This window comes from Apium graveolens, chromosome 2 (genome assembly GCF_009905375.1).
Source record: "Apium graveolens cultivar Ventura chromosome 2, ASM990537v1, whole genome shotgun sequence".
Classification (NCBI taxonomy): domain Eukaryota; kingdom Viridiplantae; phylum Streptophyta; class Magnoliopsida; order Apiales; family Apiaceae; genus Apium; species Apium graveolens.
This window is the reverse complement of record NC_133648.1, coordinates 278,477,942-278,489,998: the sequence shown is the minus strand read 5'-3', so window position 1 is coordinate 278,489,998 and position 12,057 is coordinate 278,477,942. Positions and strand designations below refer to the sequence as shown.

At 35.5% G+C, this 12,057-nt stretch overlaps 1 long non-coding RNA gene across 1 annotated transcript; it reads right to left on the bottom strand.

Moving 5' to 3' along the window:
- Nucleotides 1–3,066, bottom strand: LOC141706316 (uncharacterized). Its single transcript, XR_012568763.1, has 7 exons — nt 2,701–3,066; nt 2,308–2,594; nt 1,703–1,940; nt 1,405–1,608; nt 1,210–1,302; nt 332–448; nt 1–232 (listed from the first exon to the last, which is right to left on the bottom strand). It is a non-coding gene; the product is annotated as an uncharacterized LOC141706316 (long non-coding RNA).
- Nucleotides 3,067–12,057: the final 8,991 nt, after the last annotated feature.

Genomic DNA, 12,057 nt, shown 5'->3' with positions numbered 1-12,057 from the left:
GATTGATTTTTTCAATCTTCGCTTCCATTTCTTCATCACAATTCTCCTTGATCTTGTTTGTTAAATCTTGTAGGTACTGATTTGAAGAAGCCGTTGAAGTTGCCTTTTTGACAGTCTTTGTGTCATGTCTTCCAATGAGCCAACCAGGAGCATGGGACTTTTTTCCTCCCGAAATTAGTTCATCAACACCATCAAGTTCTTCGGATGAATTGAGTTTTTTCTCAAGTGTTTTCTACGAAATAATCGACATCAGTTTCCACAAATAATCTAGAACTGGACCACACATATGCAATATGGATTTAGAAGATTGATTAAAGAAAATATTACTTACAATTCTGAAGTTAATGACATCAGGATTAATCTTGTATTGGCGATCAGGATTGCGCTTGCGGGTTTTAATAAAAATTTGTCCATCACATGGCTTCTGACCTGGGGCCAAGTTCTTACCCTAGGAAAATCATAAAACAGTTAAACATTATTTCCCGTATAATACATAAAATCTTAATTATTTTATATAATGCGATAATTTCATCAATGATACTTAGCTTATTTCCCTTTAAAATACATGAATCTTATTTATTTTTAATTTATAGAAATGAGGGGGTATATAGAAAGCTTACCATATTTCCCGTATAATACATGAATCTTTATTATTTTATACAATGCGATAATTTCATCCGATAATTTCATCAATGATACTTAGATTATTTCCCGTATGATACATGAATCTTAATTATTTTTAATTTTTGAAATTTATTTTTCATGGCTAATTAACGAGTTAGATTTTCCTTAGACCAGACTTAATAATCTACTGTCGAACAAACTCGTTAGTATGTCTCTGTGTATTGCTGCATACCAAGAAAACAGAACGAGTAGTGTTCTCTATTCTGCGCCAAATAATTTAATTTTCCCAACCAAAACTGTCATTTCCAATCTTTTTTAATATATCCTCAACTCAATGTATCACTAATTGTAAATTTGTAATTGATGCAAGTGAACTGCAGTAAGACAATATGATCGAAACCAGGCTAAAGTTTAACCCTATTTTTTTACCAAAATTTTAACCATGTTTTAGTTGCAGCACAAATTTAGAAGCGTGATAAAACTCTTTAATACCCTCCGACAGATCTATACTATAATAAATATTATTTACTACAATAATCCATCAAACAAATTGAAAATATGCACAAACATGTTTAATAAACGTACCATATCGTGTCGAACTTGCGAAAACAATTTTGGACCAACAATGTGTGTGTTCGTGAACTGACGACGACTCTTAGAATTTTTCTCAGCCCTTGCCTGCAAAATGACAAAAAATTAAATAACATAATTGTATCATGTCTCAGCAGAAAATGATTAAATAACATAATTGTAGAGAAAAACATGTAATTATACGTAAACCTGAACATCAGGATCTCCCCAATATTTTAATAATATCTTGTAATCCTAAAGCGAAATGTCATCAGGCTTATTTTGTATCCTCTCCTCATCAGTTGCATAAGCCATATAATAATCACTCTTTATTCGATTCTTCCACCCTTTCCAAGCTTGTTGAATTATTTTCCACACCCATGTTTTCAATTCATCGGGAAGAATGTAACGTTGCTTACATATAATGAAACAGAAGAAGATATAAAAAAATGTAGAATACAATTTGACCGAATTATTTAAACAACGCAAGCTAAAAATTATTGGTTACCTTAGCGTAGTCCCATAGGGTTTCCTTCAGGGTTGTAGGAACATGCTCCCATGACACATAAGTCAGTGGCACATACCTCTTTAGTGTCCCGAGAAACCGACTCATTTCAAAAATATTTTTAGAATTATCGGAAATATGCTGGAACTGTTCATTTATGAAGATGACAATCCTTCTGTCAAAGGGTCGTGTATGCACTTATCCATCCTCGTGATGCCACATAATTTTTTTGGAACTTCAGCTTTAAGAATAATGTTCAGTAAAATCGAATGAAGAGTCAGTAAACTCCTAATTTGCTTATAAGCCTTAATTTTTATTTTTCTCTAATTTGCAGCTAATTATTAAATACATTTTAAGTAATAATATTTTTTGGTTTTGCGGTTAAGTATAAATATAACATCAATGGTATTTCACGTTAAGATAAATTCTAACTGTAATCTGGATCAGGTTAACATAAGCATCATGTAACAGAGGATTATTATTTTTTATTTTATCGATAATATTTTTATTTTCTAAGTTTCATAGAGGATTAATATAAATTTGCATTAGTTAATATAACATGCATGTATGTAGTTAGTTAATACTAATTCAAGGGAAAGGGCACAAACCTTCTTCAACTTCTTCATCTTCGATATTTGGGATGTCAGTTTCCGGAACCCTATGAGTTTTAGTTCCACTTCCAGTTACAACATCCTCTGCATCATTTTTTTTGTTTGTGTTCACGCATAGAAAAATAGTCTTCTATTGTTCCACGTCCTTGTCCCGCTCCCGGATTACTTGGTAACACTATTGGCGCATGAGGTTCCACAAGAACTGAATTTTCGGCCTCCTTCTCGGTTGTGGTTACTAAAACAACTCGTGAACGAGTAGTTACTCTACCAACAACCGCGTCTTTCTTCAATTTTTTAATTTTTTAGAAAATATAATAATGTCAACAAAACATGTAATCCATAAAAATTCTAAAGTAAGTACATTTAAACAATATGCAAAAAATAATGCACCTTTGGATGGTTTTTTGAAGAATCATCTTCCACGCCAATAGGTATTGTGGGAAGGCCCAAATCCCGAAGCTTTTCATTGTTTCCATGGATATTTAAAAATTTATCCAATTCATACTTCGTCATTGGTTTCACGGGGGATGGAAGCGGCGGTGGAGGTGGTAGACGTTCAACGTGCACATAATCAAATAAAACAAGTCAAAATGCAAAATACCCAATCATGACATGTGTATAGATTCCAAGTCAAAATAATGAAACTGCTCAAGATATACCTCAAACTAATTTTCATCCATTATTTCAGTTTCATCAATATTTTTATCTTCATCACTAGGATTATGTAAATCCAACTTCCTTCGAACATATGCAGACTTAGGAATATCATTTGCAGCATCGCCATATTTTGGATTTTTGACCAGCCTCGACTTCTGAGCACTCTTTCCTGGAATTGACTTTGGCTTTTGCTGCAGGACCAGATTACCCTTTTGTGGTGTAGCACTTCCCAGTCAGGTTGACTTTCTTACACTACTGACTTAGCACAATCACCCATGCCTTGACGGGTTTTTTTTAAAGGTGCCGACATCGGATTGCTCTTAACATCAGTTGGAACACCAACCTCTGCATTATTCAGCCGAGCAGACTTCCTAGGACTATAGACATGATCATTACACTTCTTATTTCTTTTTTGTTGTTGCAACTGATGAGTGGTAACAAATTGACGTTTGACTTGTTTTGTACCTGCAATTGTGTATGAGTGGTTAAAATCATCATAAAATAACATGGAGAAGGTAGCCATGGTGAAATCATAGTGTCTGGTACTATAAATGACAAAAATTCAATACCTTCAAACAAATTTGGCCGTGGTCGCATGATTACATGTGGTTGCATCTACTTCAGTAGCTCAAATTTAGTATCGACAATGTTATCGATGTAAAATTCCATGAAATCGCCTTTCTTCATTTCTTTATCTAAGTTGGGCAGGTCCATATCACCAGCCACAAGTTTCCATCTTGCTGGCTCATCATTATTTCTGATATAAATTCCTCCAACTTCACAGTATTTGAGATCGTCTTTGACATGCTCCATTAGCACTGTGTTGGAAAATCTGTCAGGATCTACACCAAGTATCACAGATTGTTCTCCGCCAACATATTTTGTATTTTGAAATTTTCCCATGTGATAAAATCTGATATGAAAATACTCATCTTCCATCCTATGATGAAGAAGAAAAACACATTATAACCAATACAAATCTTGAGCATATTTGTATGAACAATAAAGCGAAAGGAACAAGTACTCGAGCAGTCCAGAGAAAAAATAAATTAAAAATTTTGAACTTATCTTTTGATATTGTCCAGCATATCACATTTTTTTATTATTAACATATTTTACAAGTACTCGAGCAATTTATATGCTAAAACAATATTTAAATGTACTCAAGCAAATAAAAAGTAGTAATGCATATAAAAAAATGAAAATGAACAAGCTCCACTTAACCACTTCGGTTAGGAAATGAATAACACACAGGGGGGTGAATGTATTTTACTTTTTTATGCCTTTTCTTGAACTTTTTATGGTTGAACAAAGTAAATTAAATCTTGTAGTGAAATGTGTTACTGCAGAAATTAAACATGCAATAATGAAGAACACAGATCTTTTCAAAACTCACTTAATTTTTATATTAAAAATTAAGAATGTTTTACTACAAAATTTCTAGGCACTTTATTGATAAAGAGCTTAGCTTCTTCTTGAGAGTGTTACAAGATTTTCTATCTAGATTATTACAACTAACTAAAGGACCAGTGTTAACTTTATAATTTAGTTAACTGCTGGTTTACACAGTGTACAATAAGATATTCTATTAACTTTAGTAAACTATCACTTATCATTTCCATTTTAGGAAAAGTGTATCTTCCATTTCTGGCTTAGCATATCTTAGCATCCTGTGTTTATTTTGATCTTCCTTTGTTAGTTAATCTTCACCATTGATCTTGCATATTTTTCAAGCTACTTTTTGTAGACTTGTCAATCCAGGTGTTTGGATTGTTTGTTGATTGTAAATCTTGGATATTGAACTGGTCTGTAATTTTGTACTTTGAGATTTTACCTCGAGATCTCCATTTGGTCTATAGAGAACTTGACATCTCGATAAGTATATTGGCTTATCGAGATCTCTAATACTCCATAGTTAATTTGACTTGTAGAGGTCTCTGAGTTCTCTATAAGAGAATTTGGCTTGTCGAGATCTCTAGTCTTCATATCTTCACTTTGACTTATCGATAACTCAGAGTTTTCTAATGAATGTTGACTTGTCGATAACTCTGACTTCTCTAGTGATGAAATGACTTGTCGATAACTCTGAGTTCTCTAGTGAAGAAATGACTTGTCGATATCTCCAATCTTCATGTCTTCAATTTGGCTTGTCGATATCTCTGTGAGTTCTCTAGTGAAGAAATAACTTGTCGATATCTCCAATCTTCATGTCTTCAATTTGGCTTATCGATATCTCTGTGAGTTCTCTAGTAGCTTTTTCTGACTTCTCGATAAGTCATTTGGAGTTCTCGAGTGACTTCTCTATAACACTAAATCTGTGACTTGTAGAGATCTTTGACTTAAAGTATTTTTATCTAAACAGATTTATTCAACTCCAAGCTTCTTCAAAATTCTTCTGAGGCATGATCTTCTTGATCTTCTTCCAGATAGAATCCTTAGGCTTGATATTGTTTAAACAAAAAGACTCCAGTTTGTTCTTTTATATTTTTACAGACTTTAAATGTTACAAGTACAAATGTAAACTAAGATTACAATACAACTTACTTAGGGTTGTCAATTTGACTTAGTCTTGTTAAAGCACAAGCATATCTTACACTACAACTTCACACAAACATCACTCAGTTAATATTTTTAAATAAACATTAAGAATAATTTTGAAACACACTAAACAGTTTCCTATACTACTATTTAGGAATATTAATTTTTGTGGGCGAGACATCTTCTCTGCACCAACACACGTCTTCAAATTGATCTGCTATTTTAGAATCATGTGGAATATCATGTAACATCAAATCAGTAAAGTCATCCTCGATCCTATCTTCACTTTCCACATCACATCAATCCCTTGGCAATTTATTGGTAACGTTATACCACATCTTATCAGTCAGATCTTGTATGTAAAATACTTGCTGCACTTGTGTAGCCATAACATATGGATCAGATTTTTGAACCAATCTACTAAAATTGACTCGAGTCATGCCATAAAAATCTTTTTCTGCATGGTACCAGCAACACTTGAACAGAACTACAACGACTTTTTCCCAATAATCGATTTCTATGATTTCTTCTTCAGTTGATCCATAGTAATCGACGACACCAACTTTTGGATTCTGATCTTACGAGGTTGTAAAGCTTGTGGTTAAGGAAGACAAAAATACATCACTATTTTGGGTGGTACATTTATCGTCTCTGTATTTTGTGTAGAATTCGTACCCCTTAAAAACATAGCCTGAAAACCTTTTAGCTGCTTGATTAGGGCCCATTGCAAGGACTTGTAATTCTTTTGATATGTCGTCTTTTTTACCATCCTCCTCCTTGAACCACTTTCAAAAATCTTCTGTATGTGCCCTCTTTTTTATATATTTTTGCGATATTGCAGCACCATCAATTAAACCTCGATGTTTCCTATGATAATTACCTAGTTAATATTATAAAGTAATATTTTTTCTTATTATTACTAAAATACATAAGGTCTTAAATCTTACTCAATTAAACTCTCAACATCCTTGTTAGAGCAGTTGAATAGAATGTATTTATGGCAAGCCACCCATTGAGATTCCTTAAAAAGAATAGGCTTTCCATGTTTGTTTCTTCTTGTGCCAACTGGATATTCTAGCTTTTCTGGACAGCTCTCGAATTTCGGTACCGAATCAGCCCTTAAGAATCTTGAAAAGAAGGTCAAGCATTCTTCATCCAGGTATCCTTCCGCGATGGAACCCTCTGGTTTATACTTGTTACGCATATAAGATTTCAGTCTTGCTAGATAACGCTCAATTGGCCACATTCATCTCAAATGTGCAGGTCCCCCATTTCAACTTCCTCGCACAAATGAACGAACAAGTGAACCATTATGTCAAAGAACGCCTGTGCAAATATCATCTCAAATTGGCAAACTATTTCTACAATTTCTTGTTGTAGCCTTTTCAAGTCAGCTAAATCAATTACTTTGCTCCAAAGAGCTCTTAAAAATGCACCAAGTCTTAGCAGCGGTGATGCAACCTGAGGTTTTAAGGTCTTTTTAACTGCAAACTGTAACAAGTAGTGAAGAACAAAATGAGCGTCATGGCTCTTAAAACCCCAGATTATCCTTTCCTTCGTGTGAACATAGCGACTGATGTTAGATGCACAGCCATGTGGTAGTTTAGCATTCTCCAACACCGAGCAAAAAATTTCTTTCTCTTTATTAGTCATGTCAAATATAGCAACCCTAATCTCAAGGAATTTTCCATCACTTGTTTTAATGGGATGAAGGACCTTCCTGACGCCCATTTCTTATAAATCCAAAGCGAGCTTTCATATGGTCTTTTGTCTTGCCGCCAATATTCAGCAAAGTACCAAGAATATTGTCACAAATGTTTTTCTCAATATGCATAACATCAAGGTTATGCCGTAACAAATTGTGACTCCAATATGGTAAGTCGAAGAATATTGACTTCTTTTTGAAAAGGGATTTGACCTTTTTACGCTTTGTACATGTCTGCCCTTTTTTCTTGCTTTTGCCCTTTTTCCCAAAATAATTTTCATAGCCTGATAGTAATTCGACTACATCTGTCCCGCTTAGGACTGGTGAAGGTTGTCCCATTTCAACTTCACCATTAAACCGTCCATTATCAAACCTCCACTTATGCTTCGAATCTGGAAATTTTTAATGGTTCATGTAACACATTTTTTTACTATGCTTCAAGTACATTGAAGATGTCTTATAATTGTTAGGGCGAAAACATGCGCTAAAATTACATGCAAGTATACGTGTTCGCAAGTAGTATAAGATATAAACCAGATTCGTACCCACAGAGACTCTTTTTAGTTAACTTAAGATTATGCACATATGCAATAATGGTATGGCTATCGCTCAAGGCTAAGACAATAACAAGTTGAGATGTTTATAACTAAGATTAAACTAACATGCAATTAATGAAGAATAAAAGTGATGGAATTAACTATATATGAGAAATCCATAAGTAAATCCGTTAGAAACCCATGATAACGATTAGTTCATAATTGAACTCATCATCACCATGGGTTCCAATGAAAGCATGATAATAAACAAAATAAGAGTACTAGGGTTCAAAGACTAATCGAAAACAAGCATCCAAGTATCAACTATATTAAAGAATACAAAAGTCTTCTTCTCCGTAGCCGTCATATGCTTTCTAGGTCTTCTTATTGCTCTCCCTTGTCTCCTTGTTAAAAATGTCTTTTTATTGGTATATATAAGCCCCTAGTGGACCTGGACCCTCAAAATCATCAATTTCTACTAAAATCAAGATTCTGGGACAGAAAGGCGGGGCGGCCGCGCTCAAATCAGCGCGGGCGCGCTGGTTTTTTGGCAGAAAGTCGGAGCGGCCGCGCTGGTATTGGGGGGAGCCGCGCAGGGTTTCTAGATTTTTCTGTTTATTTCTTCTTTTGGCCGTATCTTGAGTTCTACTCGTTAGAATTAGGCGATTCAACTGCCCATGCGAAGCTAACAAGATTCTATTCAACTTGAGAATGGCCTAGGCTTCCAATTCTTAGATATTTTCAGCATATTTCTTTGAAAATCTCCTTTCTTCATTTAATTGATGCCTGAAATGCAATAACACAAAAAACATATCAAAAATATCAACTACTTGAGTCCAAAACACCAACTTAAGCTTGTAATGAAGCATTCCAAGTAGATATAAAATCCACTTATCACACCCGCAAACTTGAATCGATGCTTGTCCTCAAGCATAAACATACTCAAATCTATAAAATAAACCTAATGCATGAATGCAACTACGTGAATGCAACTAAATGACAATGCAACCGATCCCCTCAGAATAACCATAACCAAACGAATAAGCCAACAAGCTAATGCCTCTAAGAATGCAACAACTTAAAATAGAGTTCGAATAAATCCCACAAACTAGAAACATATGTGTGTGGAATGCTTAACAGATATACTCTTGATACTAGATCAATAATCATCATTTATCTTTCATAAAAACAATCACAAGTTTATAAACAGAATAGACGATAAACACATAATGACTCACAACACTTTCATTTTACTTGAGTTATACAAGGATTCATGTTATTATTGAACACATAACAAAGATGCTCATTTGACCGTGCAATGAGTGAGGTCTCAAAAGACTTATGCAATAATACCCATGTAGCGAGCGTTAAGTTAACGGATCCCATACTATCAAAGCCTTAGGTCATTAGGCATAAAGTCCCCTAGAACTTAATAACTTGAGTATTAAAGAGCTCACTCTTGATCAATTATGCATAAGCACATATTTTTTTTTCTTTTGCTTTTTTTTTCAATTTCTGAATGGGCGTGTTTCACTCCATCTCATTCAACCCTAGACTACTCATAAAATATGAGCCGACTACTAGCCATTTGACGCCTAGCCTTATTCACAACTAGCAATGAAATCCAAGTTTTTATCCAGATTTAAATTTAGTATTCCTACGTCATTACGGGAATATCACAAATTCTAAATATAACTAAATGATTAAATCTCAACAACAAACAAGTATTATCATGATCTAGCTCAAACGCAATCCTATAAGACTTGTGAATTTTTTTCTGGCATGCAAATCAATTCATTAGGACTTAAACAACCTTCTATTTGTCATCACTACATTCAAATTAACATCAACCAATTAATCAGAAACAGCTCATCCTAGAGATCATGTTATATGCATGCACATGCAACTAAATGAACTCACATACAAACACCAACAAACATGCAAACAAATATGTCCTAAATGAATAATCATGCAAAAATATGAATGAACTACAACTAAACATGCAATATGAATCTATATGAACTACACACATACTAATCAAACATTATCACCCCCAAACTTAAAATTTTTAATGTCCGCGTTGAAGGTAATAATAAGGATTTCAGGCATAACTAGTAAGCGGGAGGATCACCCTCTTCGGGTGGAGGATCAGGTGGCCAATCAACCTCGACACCAGTGTCTCGGACAACAGTACCGAGAGCGTGTGTCAAATCTTCAGCAAAATGTTGGTCGATGTCATGCATGGCCTCAATACGCTGAATCAACCTTCTATACTGCGCATCACCAAGACCAAACCTATCAACTGTATGTGGTGCACGTGAGGGACCCTATGTAAATACGGGAGGAACCGGCTGGTCACCCTTTAGATTATCATAGATATATTCCAGCCCCTTATCAGGGGGTGCACCTAAAAATGCATAACTCAAATGATCTAGCAGCGGTTTGAGCCCAAGTGTGGGAGCTTCTTTAATAGATGGATCGAGACGCTCCTGAGAAATTTTCAGCTCTGCTAACCCAAGAGAATCGAATGATATATCCAACTTCCTCTTCCACGGAGGTGCATTCGAAACCTGTAGTTGCTCTGCTCCTTCTTCATCTTCAATAACTGAAACACCTATTAAGGATCTCTTTAAAGTACCTGACTTTGGAAATTGCTCAAGCTCCGAATTCATGACAGAGTCGACCCGCTCTACTTTAAAGCATTCCTCTTTATCTGTGGGTAACTTTATTGCCTTGAACACACTAAAAATGACCTTCTGATCTTGAACCTTCATCAAAATCTTTTTATCCTCCTCAAAGTCTAGAATGACAAAATCAGTAGGGAAGATTAGCTTTTCCACCTTAACCAAGATATCCTCCACTACTCCTTGCAGATAAGTGATGGAACGATCAACCAACTGCAAAGACATATTCACAGGTTTTGGATCAGGTAGTCCAAGTTTCTTGAAAACTGACAAGGGCATCAGATTTATGCTAGCTCCCAAGTCACACAAACACTTATCGAATGACAGATTGCCAATGGTGTAAGGAATCGTGAAGCTTCCTGGATCTTTAAGCTTAGGAGGTAGTTTCTGTTACAGCACAGCACTGCATTCCTCCATTAGAGCAACGGTTTCCAACTCCTCAAGTTTTAGCTTCCGAGATAGAATACCCTTCATGAACTTAAAATAGCTCGGCATCTGTTCAAGAGCTTCAGCAAAAGGTATGTTGATATGTAGCTTCTTGAAAACTTCTAAAAACTTGGCAAATTGCTTGTCGAACTTATACTTTTGAAGCCTTTTAGGATATGACGAAGGTGGGTAGACCTGTTTATCCCCTGTATTAGCCTCAGGAAAATTGATTTCAACGGATTTCTTCTTCGGTTCCACCCAGGCATCCTTCTGTATAACTTTTTCAGCTATAATCTCATTTTCTGGATTTGGAAAGGGTGCAGACGCACCTGTATTCTAGACAGATTTTTCAGACTCTTCGTCTTGCTGAATTCGGGGGCTTGCGACCATTCCGGACCTCAAGCTGATGGCGTTCACCTGTTCGTTAACTTCCATCTTTCCTGGATTGGCTTGTGTATCAATAGGAAGCGTTCTTAATGGTCGATTCAATAAGATGTTAGCAATTTGCCCTATTTGGTTCTCTAGAGTCTTGATAGAAACAACATGGCTTTGACATATAAGAGCCTAGTTTTTGCACATAAGCCGCAACTCCTCTAATTCAGAATTTTCATTCGAAGATTGACCTGCACCTCCATGAGTTTGTTGTTGAAGTTGGAGTTGTTGTCTTGGTGCAAATTGCGGTTGTTGAAAACTAGAAGGGTTGAATTGCTTTGCTACATACTGCTGATAAGGCTGTTGCATCGCACTCTGATTTTTGCTCCAGCTGAAGTTAGGATGATTCCAGTTGTCAGGATGATAAGTGGATGGAACTGGTTATTGCGATCTCTGAAAGTTGCTCACAAACTGAGCTGATTCACTAGATATAGCGCATTGCTATGTCGCATGCGAACCTGCACACAACTCACAAACACTGGTTATCTGATTAACACTATAGTTAGCCAGAGAATTGATCTTCATAGACAATGCCTTTAGTTGAGCAGTGATAGTCGTAGCTATATTCACTTCCAGGAATCCTGCTACCTTGCCCTATGGAAATCTCTAGGTTGGATATTGATATGCATTAGCAACCATCAGTTCAATTAGACCACAAGCTTCCTCATAGATCTTTGCCCATAATGCTCCACCTGATACTGCATCAAGCATGGGTCTAGACTGTGCTCCCAAACCATTATAAAAATAATTTATGATCATCCAATCAGGC